General features: G+C 49.2%; 1 long non-coding RNA gene across 1 annotated transcript in view; it reads left to right on the top strand.

The window, feature by feature from the left end:
• Window positions 1–407: 407 nt before the first annotated feature.
• Window positions 408–13,153, top strand: part of LOC133263625 (uncharacterized) — a 341,489-nt gene continuing 328,743 nt past the window's right edge. The window contains exon 1 of the long non-coding RNA XR_009741511.1: window positions 408–490. This is a non-coding gene — a long non-coding RNA (uncharacterized LOC133263625). The remainder of the gene's footprint in view (window positions 491–13,153) is intronic.

The raw sequence follows: 13,153 nt of genomic DNA on the forward strand, positions 1-13,153 counted from the left end.
GTGTTGTAGGGGTGTCTTGGAATATTTTGGGGTGTTTTGGGATGGTTTTGGGGATATTTTGGGCTGGTTTGGGTGTATTTTGGCTGTTTTGGGCTGGTTTTGTGGTGTTTTGGCGGTTTAGGGCTGGTTTTGGGGTATTTTAGGCTGGTTTGGTCTGGTTTTGGGGTGCTGACGTGCCACCCCCCAGTGCAAAGGGCTGTGTCCCTGTTCTCTCTTATGGAACCGGTGCTGAGCCCTGACCCCCCCCTACCCCTGGAGAGGCCGTGGGGGGGCGCCCCCCCCATCAGGTCCAGGGACCCCCCTATATGGAGACCCCCCTCATGTCACCCTTGTATGTGGGGCTGGGACCACCGTCCAATATGGGGACACACTGGTGCCAACCCCCATTCCCCTTTGCCTTCCCCACACCCCCCCCCCATCCTTGGACCTACCCCAGAAGGTGTCGCAGCTCGAGGCCAGGCTAAAGCAGCTCCACAGCAACCTCCAGAAGGTTCCATTTTGGGGGGGTTGGGGTGATTTGGGGCTGTTTTGGGTTCTCACTGGGTGGCACCCGTAGGAGCAGCAGGACAAGGTGGTTTGGGGTGTTTTGGGGGTGTTTTGGGAGTGGTTTTGGGTGGTTTGGAGTGGTTTTGTCCTGTTTTGGGTCTGTTTTGGGGCTCTGACCCTGTATCCCACAGGTGAAGCAGGACAAGGTGGTTTTGGGGTAGTTTTGTACTGGTTTTGGGGTGTTTAGGGCCTCTGACCCTGCATCCCATATTAGAAGCAGGACAGGTGCTTTGGACTGCTTTGGGAGTGTTTTCACCTGTTTTAAGCCTGTTTTGGGGCTCTGACCCCGTGTCCCATAGGAGAAGCAGGACAAGGTGATTTTGGGGTTGTTTTAGGGTGGTTTTGTGTTTGGTTTGGGGTTTTGTGGCTGGTTTGTGGTTCTGAACCTGTATCCCGTAGGAGAAGCAGGACAAGGTGGTTTTGGTGTGGTTTGGGGGAGTGGTTTGGGAGTGGTTTTGTGTGTTTTGGGTTGTTTTTGTCCTGTTTTGGGGATGTTTTGGGGGTTTTGGAGTGTTTTTGTCCTGTTTTGAAGCTGTTTTGGAGCTCTGACCATGTATCTATAGCAGAAACTCTACAAGATGGTTTTGGGCTGGTTTTGGTCTGTTTCGGGTTGGTTTTGGCCTGCTTTTGGCTTATTTTTGTCCTGTTTTGGGGCTGTTTTGGGGCTCTGATCCTGTATCCCATAGAAGAAGCAGGAAGAGGTGGTTTTGGGGTGGTTTTGGCCTGGTTTTGTCCTTTTTCTGGCCTGTTTTTGGACTCTGACCGGGTATCCTGCAGGAGAAGCAGGACAAGGCAGTTTTGGGGTGTTTTGGCTCTGTTTTGTGGCTCTGACCCTGTATCCCATAGGAGAAGCAGGACAAGTTTTTTTTGGGGTGGTTTTGGGGCTATTTTGGATGTTTTGGGGTGGTTTTGGCCTGTTTTGGGGCTGTTTTGGGGTCTGACCCTGTATCCCAGAGGAGAAGCCTCACAAGTTGGTTTTGGGGTGGTTTGGGGGTCGTTTGGTGGTGTTTTGTGGCTGATTTTGCTGGTTTTGTCCTGTTTTGGGTCTGTTTTGAGGCTCTGACCCTGTACCCCTTAAGAGAAGCAGGACAAGGTGGTTTTGGGGTTGGCTTGGGCTGTTTTAGGGGTGGTTTTGGGTGTTTTGGTGTGTTTTTTTCCTCTTTTTGGCCTGTTTTGGGTCTGTTTTGGGGCTCTGAGCCTGTATCCCACAGCAGAAGCAGGACAAGGTGTTTTTTTGGTGTTTTTAGGGTGGTTTGGGGTTGTTTTGGGGGTGGTTTGAAATAGGTTTTGGTTGTTTTTGTACTTTTTTGAGCCTGTTTTGGGGTTCAGAACTTGTGTCCCACAGGAGAAACAGGACAAGGTGGTTTTGGGGTGGTTTTGTCCAGTTTTGGGGCTCTGACCTGTGTCCCATTGGAGAAGCAGGACAAGGTGATTTTGGGGTGGTTTTTGCCTATTTTGGGGGTTGTTTGGGGTGTTTTGGCCTGCTTTTCTCCTGTTTTTGTCACTTGGAGGTGATTTGGCCCTTGCCACGGAGCTTTGTAGCTCGAGAGATTTGCACGTGTTGGATCTGTGCAAAAGTAAGGAACTTCTTCCTTCTGTCCAATCTCAACTTCCCCTGTTTAAGTTTTAAGCCGTTACCACTTGTCCTATCACTCCAGTCCCTAGTGAAGAGTCCCCCTCCAGCATCCTTGGAGGCCCCCTAGAGACTGGAGGCCCCCTTGTAGACTGGAACGACAGCTCAATCTAGACTTGTTTCCAGGGAATTAAATGGCTTTGTTAACCTTTGTATTTCTAAACTGCAGGCATGAGTAATAGTGATGGTAATACCCTAATTTTCTGTTGCTGGGCTGGGAAGCCATCAAATGGGCATATTCTCTGGACACAGTTTTGAGGTTACTGTTCTTGGTTTCCCAAAGGAAAATGTAATGATGCTGAGAGTCACATTCGCAATGTAAAGAAAAAGGGGTGTGTGTGTGTGTGTGAGAGAGACAGAGAGCAAGACTGAGATGGGGTTTACAGGAGACAATACATGGTCAAGAAGTTTGTTTCCTTCTGTGTGCATTTGCCAGGGGGGATGTTTCCTCATCCCCTTTGGCACTCTCCCCTGAAAGGGAGTTCAATGGCCCTGGGAGTGCCCATCACCCCCTTTGTGAGCATGTGAGGGCTGTGGAAGACCAAACAATGCTGACACTGGATGAAGAAACTTGTGGTGAAGTCCTATTTGAAATGAGGCAGTGAGTGTTAAGATACAAGGTGCTTAAGGTATAAGGCTACAAGGTGCTTAAGGTATAAGGCTTACAGAAAAATGGTTGTCTGCAATTTTGAGTTGCAAGCAGAAACTTGTTGGAGTCCCCAAGAATTGTTAGCTGTATTTTAAGCTACCTGCATGAGGCTGGGGTACTTAACGGTCAGATTTAAAATCAACTAAAATTGATGCAGGGGTTTAGAGCTCTCCAAAAACTTCCTGGAACTTTTAAGGTGTGAAAGATTCCTGTAGGAGCACTGTGCTTTCATCTGCAGCAGCTCATTTGGCTGGGCTGGGCTGGGCTTTGACCTCTGCTGCTGTGGCTCAGAAAAAAAACTTCCTTAAATGTGGATTTGTCAGAGGGACACTTGTCCCTTTCCTTCAAATCTTTCTTCTCTAAATCTTGTCCATTGAAAAGGGTTATAATTCATAAATAACATTACAAGAGCTCTTGAGGCTTGCCTTTTCTGGGTAGGACTTGGGAGTCCCTGCTAAATAAGGGCGGAAGAAAGCAAAGTCCCTTTAAAGGTAAGCTCAGGCTGGAGCTTGTGTTTGGCTGCACTGGTGTTCTGTGGGACAAGCCCCGCAGGCTGGGCCTGCAGGTGCAGCAGCTCTCCAGGTTCTTGCTTGCAGTGGTCAGTGCAGTTTGTAGGTGGCTCTCAAGTGCCAGCACATGCTCACCTTGTCCAGTGTCCCCCTGCTCTGTGTGAAGAGCAGCTTTGGAGAGTGGGAGCTGCTTTTTCTTTCCTGCTACAAGGTGAGCCACAATTTTGCTTCCTTTGCTGATACTTGTGTTGCCAAAGCAGGCCCAGTCTTCACCTGTCCTTGTTTGTGTGTCAGAGGTGCTCTTCTGACGTCCCTCTCTTGCTGTTGGGTTGCAGAGGCTTGGCATGAGATGGGGACTGCATTTTGGTAGGTGCTGTGGATGTGCAGGTGAGATGCAATCTTTCCAAAAAGCTCTCTCAACAGAAGAGTGGCACTAAGAGAACAGAAGTAGCATTCTCTCAGCTCTACAGAAAGAGCTGGATGCTATAACATGTCATGAAACTGTTTCTGTGTTGCATGGAGTGCTAACATGTGTTCCCAACCATCTGGATTTTTTTCAATGTAATTGTGAAAACCATTTTCTTGTAATAATGCAGTGAAGCTTTTGCCCAAGGAAATGATGTTCCTTTTTGCCACTGGCAGAGCCTTTGCCAGTGCCTGGTGGCAGCCTGGGGCTGGATCTGTGCTCCCTGTGTAGGGCTCAGTTGGGCTGGTCCCTGTGAGCCATCAGCAGTGGCCAAACAAGGATGGGTTGGTAGGTTTTAAAGGAAGAGAACTGTTATGTCTCATCTGCTGTGAACAAACATGCAGGAGAAGCCTAGGTGTGAAGCACAAGGCTTTGCTGGCAAAGCGGTTGGTGTGGTTGTGTGCATGGAACTGGGCTGTGTCCCCCTTCAGAGGGTGAAGTGCCGAATTCCTCCATCCTTTCTGGCCTGTGCTTTTGGCAAGTGGGGCTTTGGGTCGCTGCTTAAATCCCATTTACCTGGATTTTAGTTGCGATGACCCTAGCAGGGAAGAAAGCAGTAAAAGTGTGACTGTATGGCCCAATGTTCAAGTGTAAGGGAGTGCCTTTTGGGCGGAGACAGGCACATCGTTAGTTCTCTTTTGTTTCCTTTGTGAATCAATCTGTATGGTGTGTGGAAGGAAGTTTCCCAAATCAAACCAACCTTGGCAGAACTGTGCAGCAGATGGAGTTGTGGTTTAATGAGCTGCTGTAAAGCTTTCCCTCCAGCCCAGCAGGGATGTTCTAGCTAGGGGAAGCAACCTTCAAGCCCTGGAGCCCTGCAGATGTATTTTTAGAGTTGCAATGTGGGAATTGTTTTATCCATGAGGATTCTGGCTGATGTTGAGCTACAGGAAAATGGGATGTTGGTAGGATCATTTAGCCACTTGTATTTCCCAGATGTGCAGCACCCTGGCAGAGTGAGGTGGTTGGATAGCAGCCCAAGTCTTCCCTTATTACGTGTCTGCATGAATTTGGGTTTTCAAATGCTGTTGTGTATGTCCGAAACCCTCAGCACTGACTTTTGACAGGAAAGAAAGTGCAGGATTCCCCCTGTGGAGGCTGAGCTGCAGGTCTGCTTGAATAGCATCCTTCCTTTGGCTGGCAGCTAGTACCTGCTGCCTCAGCATAACGTGAGGGACCTTCTGTTACTCTGCTGCGTGGGGATGGATGTGTGGATGGAGACTTCCTTCCAGCTGGTTCTGGCATAGTGACAGAGGTTTCTGTTCCAGGAGTAAAAGCCTGGCTTCCGAGAGAGCTTCTCAGGGGCCTTCCCCATTTCAGGGACACTTGCTGAAAATACATGCCATGAGATTTGCTCTTGATCAGGACGCTTCCTCTGGCAGTGCTGAGGGGTAAGGGATTGCCAAGATGGCCATCTCTCAGCTGTCAGGCTTCAACCGCTGTCTGCTTTTTGCTTCAGGCTTTTGTGCTTCACTGGAGGGGGTCTGGGGCTTGTGTTTCTGTTGACACTAGCAGCTACTTCTAAGGAGGTTTCCTTGCTGTTGGGGTGTTTGCTGGTTCACGGATGACTCAATCCAAGGTTCCAGTGTTTGTCTTTGTGCTCACTTGCAAATGCTCCAAGCCATTCTCCGTGTGACTGAGAGCAGTGAGAGTATCCCGTGCTGTGTAAGACTGGCAGGGCCTTTCATCTGCGGGCTGAGCAAAGTGCAGCGCTGTCAGCATCTCTTCAGCTGGGTTGTGGCAGGCAGACTTTGTAGCTGGAGCAGGAAGATGCCCACGTGCACTGGCAGGGTTCTCCTCTTGCGTTGTGTTCAGGAGTAGCTGCGTGGAGGTCTGCTCCCTGTGCTGGTTTCTCCCGTCTGTTTTAGTCCTGCAGAAGGCTGTTTTGCAAGGAGCCAAGTGCTGTTCCTGTGGGCAGCCTGATGTCTAATCCAGTTTTCTGAACAACCCAGGTGGTTCTTGCCTGTGGTGTCAGTGACAGATGAGCCTGAAGTAAGGGCCAGGTTGTCAGCTTTTGTAGCTGTCCTCTTGCCCCTGCAGTACTGCTTCCAGAGCTCCGTGGGTGTGAACTTGAGCTCTTCATTGGTGTAATCCATGAACTTTAACATCTCCCATGGGAATGTTGTAGCAGTGTTCCTTGCTGCCAGGCAGGCTTTCTGTGTGACAGCCTTGCCAAGGTTTTCCCTCAGCGCTGGTTCTGTTAGTCCTGGCTCCAGCCCTTGATTATTGTGTTCTTAAAGTGTGTGCCTTTCATTGCCTAAAAGGCCCTGGAAGCTTTTGATGGATGAGGCCACGAGAAGGCGAGGGTTTCCGTCCTGTTTGGTGTCTGGGAGGTTAAGTAGGGAAGATGTTCAGGCAGAACTGGGATATTCTGGGTGTCATTTTCCTTCTGGGAGTAGAAGCTTCTCGGAAGGTGATTTTTCAGCCAAGGCACGAGTGTATCGAGCCGTGTGGCTAAAAATGATCAATTCAGTTAACTTAGGGAATACTATTTTGCATGCTGTTTAGGTCTTCTATTTGTTTTATTAGTTTTTTTTTGCACCTCTGCAATATTATTTTGAAGAGTATTTGGTGTAATAAAATGGAAACCACATGGATATAATGGGCACCTTGGCATCCTAGAGAGAGCACATCAGAGGGGAGAAGTGGCAGTTGTATGTCCTGTGGGTCATATTTGGATGTGGCGGAGGATGAGTTTGACAGGTATATTTGTAGGAAATCTTTTGAAATGCCTGAAGTGTGATTTGTGAGAGGGGCAGCAACAGCTCTGCCTTGGCATAGAATCACAGAGTGGTTTGGGTTGGAAGGGACCTTAAAGCTCATCGAGTTCTAGCCCCTTGCCACGGGCAGGGACACCTTCCACTAGAGCAGGGTGCTCCAAGCCCCTGTGTCCAACCTGGCCTTGAACACTGCCAGGGATGGGGCAGGCACAGCTTCTCTGGGCACCCTGTGCCAGCACCTCAGCACCCTCGCAGGGAAGAACTTGTGCCTAAGAGCTCATCTCAGTCTTCCCCCTGGCAGGTTAAAGCCATTCCCTGTCCTGTTCCTGCGGGCCATTAGCCAAAGCTCCTCTCCAGGTTTCCTGTAGCCCCTTTAGGCACTGGAGCTGCTCTAAGGTCTCCCCTTGAGGAGCCTTCTCTTGTGCAGGTGGAACCAGCCCAGCTCTCTCAGCCTGGCTCCAGAGCAGAGCTGCTCCAGCCCTCGCATCATCTCCATTTCCTCCTCTGGACTCGCTCCAGCAGCTCCACGTCCCTCTTGTGCTGTTGCCCCAGAGCTGGATCAGGACTGCAGGGGGGTCTCCCCAGAACACAGCAGAGGGGGAGAATCCCCTCCCTGAGCTGCTGCTCATGCTCTGAGGTTGCAGCCCAGCACAGGGAGGGGATCTGGGCTCAAGCGCCCACTGAAGCCAGGGCATGGGGAGCTTCTCATAGACCAACACCCCCAAGTGCTTCTTCTCAGGGCTACTTTCAATCCGTTCAACCCCAGTCCAGAGGAGTCCATGGAGATGTTCTGGGGGCTGGAGCACCTGGTGGGAGCTGCCTCTGCCTGTGGGAGGGGCTTGGAGCTGGGTGGGTTTTGAGGTCCCTTCAACCCAAACCACTCTGTGATTCCATGGTTAATATTTTACTGCTGAAGCATCTTGCTGATAAATCACGTCTCAAGAAACGAGCTTTTAAACCCAACAAATGACAGGTACTTTATAGCGCTGCCTTTGAGGGAAGTTCTGCCGTGTTATAGAAAGCAATGAAATCCTGCCTAAAAATTCAGCAGAGTGAAAGGAAGTAGAAGATGGAAACAGCTTGGACCATGTTGTGTTACTGGTCATTAGAAAACACCTTCCTGAACAGCCTCCCTGAAAGTGTGAGCCAGAGTTTTATTCAAGATGAGTGGGGAAGGTAATAACCTCTGTCCCTAAATGGTCTACTCTCCTACTTCCTTTTCAAGTGCTTACGAGGAACTGTTTTGCCCGTGAACCTCTGAGTCTCTTGGTTTGTGTTGTTTTGATTTTTTGCTTGGTTGGATGGTTTTTCTCTTTCTTTTTTCTTCTGGGGCTCCTTTATTTCTGAAATTTTGCTCAGATCCACAAGAAATCTGTGGTTTCCTTCGTAACGGCCCCAGTTGGTGGGTGGACTCAAACTGGAAGTGTTTGTATGAACTTGATGTCTTTGGCATGAAGGAGGCTTGGATGGGCGATAGCCCATTTGTGAAAAGAAAAGGTGCTCAGTTGATTTTGGGTGGTTGTTTATTCATATCTCCTTTAATATTTCAAAACCAGCCATAAGGAGCTGACAGATTACAAGCTTTATGAAATATCAAAGTAATTATTTAGACTTTCATGCTTCTTTGTGCAGATGTGAAAGAATAAATACCCATAAAGTCTCAGAAGTGACACTTATCCTGGGCTGAGTCGTGGTAGCGATGTGGTTTTCTCCCCTGACCTGTCCCAGATAACTGGAACTATAGATGCTTGTCACTCCAGGGAATGTATTGTTCCCTCTGGTTTGTGCTCTGTGCAGAGATGAGGTTATTGTGCAGCCATGAAACTCTTGGGCTTCAACCTGTGGGGTCCCACTCAACCTCACATGAGATTCAAACAGCTTGTTTCTTAACATGCCCCGGAGAATGTTACTAAATCACAGAATCACACAGTGCTTTGGGTTAGAAGGGACTTTAAAGCTCACCTAGTTCCACCCCACCTACCTTCCACTAGCCCAGGCTGCTTGAAGCTGGTTGCTGTGTTAGTAAAACAAATCCACCTGGTTCCTGGTGTGGTGTTTTATTTATTTATTTAAGTATATTTTCTGTCTTAAATCTCAAACTGAAAGGTCAGAGTGCGATGGGAAGAGGGATAAAAAGCAGAATTACGGGAATGCAAGAGTTAACGTGTGGACACTTGTGTCAGTTTTAAGCTCAGCAGGTCTGTGGCTGAACTGTGCCACAGCGTTTAAACTGTGATGCTTGGATCTAAATGGTTGTAATTCCTTGTCTTGAAACAGAGAGAATGTGAGGTTGAGGAAGGAGGTGTTGGAATGAGCTTGACTCAAGAGAACGCTGGGAGGAAGGAGGAGGGTGGGAAGTGAGAGATGATAACCCCAGCTCTGAGAGAAGCGCTCGCAAAACCAGGTGAGGTTCTGCAAAGAGCAGATGGTGGCCCAGGCTTTGAAGTCTTAGTGGTGGACTTTTAGCAAGCCAAGTGAGAGACGGTGTTCTTTGTTAGAGGTACTGCTGTGGACCCTCAGTCATGGCAGGCTCTGAGCAGGGGCAGGAGAGGGCTTAGGCAGGGGCCGTTGGTACCTGCTCATTTCAGGGAGGAACCTGCAGCTGGGTAATACACCTGAGTGTGATGCACTCTGAGTGTGGTGAGTGTATCAGAGTTCAAAGGGTTTCATGTAGCTGCTAAGCAGCTTGGGAGAGAAGATGATAGTCCCACATGCCTTTAGCTCCTTTAGTTTAATTTATTTCTTAGGATGAGAATGTGTTGAATTTTTCTTGCTTGCTAAATGAATAGAATCTCTCCTGATGCTGCTGAGACCACAGTTCTGCTATTGCACTGGAGGCAGCTTGCTTCAGAGCTGGGCTCTGATTTTCTAACTGTGTCCTGTGTGAGTCCAGCAGCTGTGGGATCCCAACACCTTTGCTGCCCAGGATTGGTCTGAGCTTTTGTCAATGACTGGTGGTGTGTTTGCCCACGGTCATTGGGTTTTTTTGCACTGGCATTAGTACAGCTGTAAAATAAAGAGCCATTCATTACATTCGTAGTGTGAAGGAGCAAAGTGAAGGCTTGGCAAGGAGTGGCAGTGACTTTCGTCTCCTCTTTGTGTTCATCATGGTGCTGCTGGGACCAGTGGAGAGGTTATAGGGGACTGGTTCAAAACATCTTTTCAGTTTCAACTCTGAAGGCTGCAATGTGGCAGGGAGCCTGCAGTGTGCTGCAGAGCAGCCGCAGCACTGTTACAACCTTAGATTTCTTGTTTATTCCTTTATTTAGTTACTAGTGTCTGTGTTTGATCCAGAAGTCTCATTGTTCTGCCTGCCTGCAGGCCGTTGAGGGGACTGGTGGTTCTGGCAGCCGTGGAGTGGGCTGCTGGAGACAGGGCTGTCTAGAAGTGGGCAGTGGGGAGGGAAGTGTTCTTGTCTGCATCTTCCACTGATGATGTGGGAAGGAATGGGAAGATTCAGTTCATAAACAATTGGCTTCGAGACTGGTGCTACAGGCAGGGCTTTGGATTCTTTGATAACAGCTGGTTTTATAGGGCACCAGTCTGGACAATGGCATGTGGGAAAGGTTTGTCTCACAGAGGCAAAAGGATGCTGGGGCACGAATTAGCAGGGCTCATTTGGAGAGCTTTAAACTAGATTCGAAGGGGGATGGGGTTGTAGCTGGGCTTGCCCCAGTGGGGCAGCGCTCCAGAACTGATGAAGACTGGGAGGCCTCCTATAATCCTCAGGTGAAATCGGTGTGCTCAGCTCGGTCCCTGGAATGTCTGTACACCAATGCGCGCAGCACGGGAAATAAGCAGGAGGAGTTGGAAACCTGTGTTAAGTCAGGAGACTATGATCTGGTGGCAATTACAGAGACGTGGTGGGACAGCTCACATGACTGGAATATAGTCATGGAGGGCTATGTCCTTTTCAGGAAAGACAGGCCAGCCAGGAGGGGTGGTGGGGTTGCTCTTTATGTGCGGGGGGAACTACAATGCACCGAGTTCTGTCCAGGGACAGATGATGAGCGAGTTGAGAGTCTGTGGGTGAGAATTAAGGGGCAGGCTGGCAGGGGGGATACTGTTGTAGGTGTCTGTTACAGACCACCAGATCAGGGTGAGGAAGTTGACGAGGCCTTCTACAGGCAGCTGAGAGCGGCCTCACAGTCACAGGCCGTGGTCGTCGTGGGGGATTTTAACTTCCCTGATGTTTGCTGGAAGGACCACTCGGCAACCCAGCCACAGTCCAGGAGGTTCCTCCAGTGTATGGATGATAACTTCCTCCTGCAAATGGTGGATGAGCCAACCAGGAGAGGAGCGCTGCTGGATCTCATCCTCACTAACAAGGAGGGTCTGGTCGAAGCAGTAAGGGTTGAGGGCTGCTGTCCTGGGTTCAGCAGTAGCAGTCATGTTTCTCCTTCGTGGTAGCTGATGCAGTGCTGTGTTTTGACTTCCAGCCTGGGAACAGTGTTGGTGAAACCGATGTTTTCGGTTGTGGCTAAGTGATGTTTACCCTGACCAAGGACTTTGTGAGGCTCATGCTCTGCCAGGGAGGAGGGGAAGCCGGGAGGAAGCAGACGGGGCACGTGACCCAGGCTAGCCAGGGAGGTATTCCATACCACAGCACCAAAACAGACCCAAACCAGGCCAAAAAGAGACCCAAACCACCTCAAAACCAGCCCAAAACCACCCTGTCCTGCTTCTGCTATGGGATACAGGGTCAGAGGCTCCAAATAGCCCCAAACTTGACAAAACGAACCCAACACACCCCCAAAACAGCCCACAACACCTCAAAACCACCTTCTTCTGCTTCTCCTATGGGGTACAGGGTCAGAGCCCTGAAACAGACAGAAAAAAAAACCCAAAACAGGAGAAAACCACCCCAAAACCACGTTGTCCTGCTTCTCCTCTGGGATGCATGGTCACAGCCCTGAAACAGAACCAAAACAAGCAAAGTATGACCCAAATCACCCCAAAACCAGCTCCAAAACCCCCAAACCAAAACCACCTTGTCCTGCTTCTCCTATGGAACACAGGGTCAGAGCCCCCAAAAAGACACAAAGCATGACAAAAATAGGACAAAACCACCCAAAAACCAACTTGTCCTGCTTCTCCTGTGGGATACTGGCTCAGAGGCCTGAAACAGACCCAAAACAGGACAAAAACACTCCAAAAACCGCAAAACCAGCTGCAAAACCCCCAAACCACCCCAAAACCACCTTGTCCTGCTTCTTCTATAGGACACAAGGTCATAGCCTCAAAAAAGACCCAAAACAGGCCAAAAACACCCCAAAACACCCCAAAAAGCAGGACAAAACCACCTTGTCCTCCTTCTACTATGAGATACAGTGTCAGGGCCCCAAAACAGACCTAAAACAGAACAAAAAAGCGCCAAAACTACCCCAAAACCACCTTGTCCTGCTTCTCCTGTGGGATACAGGGTCAGAGCCCTGAAACAGACAGAAAACAGGCCAAGTATGACCCAAATCACCCCAAAACCAGCTCCAAAACCCCCAAACCAACCCAAAACCACCTTGTCCTGCTTTTTCTATAGGACACAAGGTCAGAGCCACAAAACAGACCCAAAACAGGCCAAAAACACCCCAAAACACCCCAAAAAGCAGGACAAAACCACCTTGTCTTCCTTCTGCTATGAGATAGAGTGTCAGGGCTCCAAAACAGACCTAAAACAGAACAAAAATGCCCCAAAACGACCCCAAAACCACCTTGTCCTGCTTCTCCTATGGAACACAGGGTCAGAGCCTCAAAAAAGACACAAAACATGACAAAAATTGGACAAAACCACCCCAAAACCACCGTGTCCTGCTTCTCCTATGGCATACTGAGTCAGAGTCCCAAAACAGACCCAAAGAACCCCCAAAGCAGGACAAAACCACCCCAAGGCCACCTTGTCCTGCTGCTCCTGTGGGATACATGGTCAGAGGCCTGAAACAGACCCAAAACAGGCCAAGTACAACCCAAATCACCCCAAAACCAGCTCCAAAACCCCACACCATCCCAAAACCACCTTGTCCTGCTTCTCCTATGGCATACAGGGTCACAGCCCAAAAACAGAACCAAAACAGGACAAGTATGACCCAAATCACCCCAAAACCAGTTCCAAAACCCCCAAACCAACCCAAAACCACCTTGTCCTGCTTCTTCTATAGGACACAGGGTCAGAGACTCAAAACAGACAAAAAACAGGCCAAAAACACCCCAAAACACCCCAAAAAGAAGGACAAAACCTCCTTGTCCTCCTTCTGCTATGAGATACAGTGTCAGGGCCCCAAAAAAGACCTAAAACAGAACAAAAATGCCCCAAAACCATCTTCTCCTGCTTCTCCTATGAGATGCAGGGTCAGAGCCTCAAAAAAGACAAAAAACATGACAAAAATAGGACAAAACCACCCCAAAACCAACTTGTCCTGCTTCTCCTATGGAACACAGGGTCAGAGCCTCAAAAAAGACACAAAACATGACAAAAATTGGACAAAACCACCCCAAAACCACCTTGTCCTGCTTCTCCTGTGGGATACAGGGTCAGAGCCCTGAAACAGACCCAAAACAGGACAAAAACACTCCAAAAACCCCAAAAACAACCCAAAACCACCTTGTCCTGCTTCTTCTATAGGACACAAGGTCAGA

The sequence above is a fragment of the Pezoporus flaviventris genome, unplaced genomic scaffold (assembly GCF_033815535.1).
Source record: "Pezoporus flaviventris isolate CSIRO_AGI_PZ_B2104156 unplaced genomic scaffold, CSIRO_AGI_Pfla_v1 ptg000383l, whole genome shotgun sequence".
Lineage (NCBI taxonomy): Eukaryota > Metazoa > Chordata > Aves > Psittaciformes > Psittacidae > Pezoporus > Pezoporus flaviventris.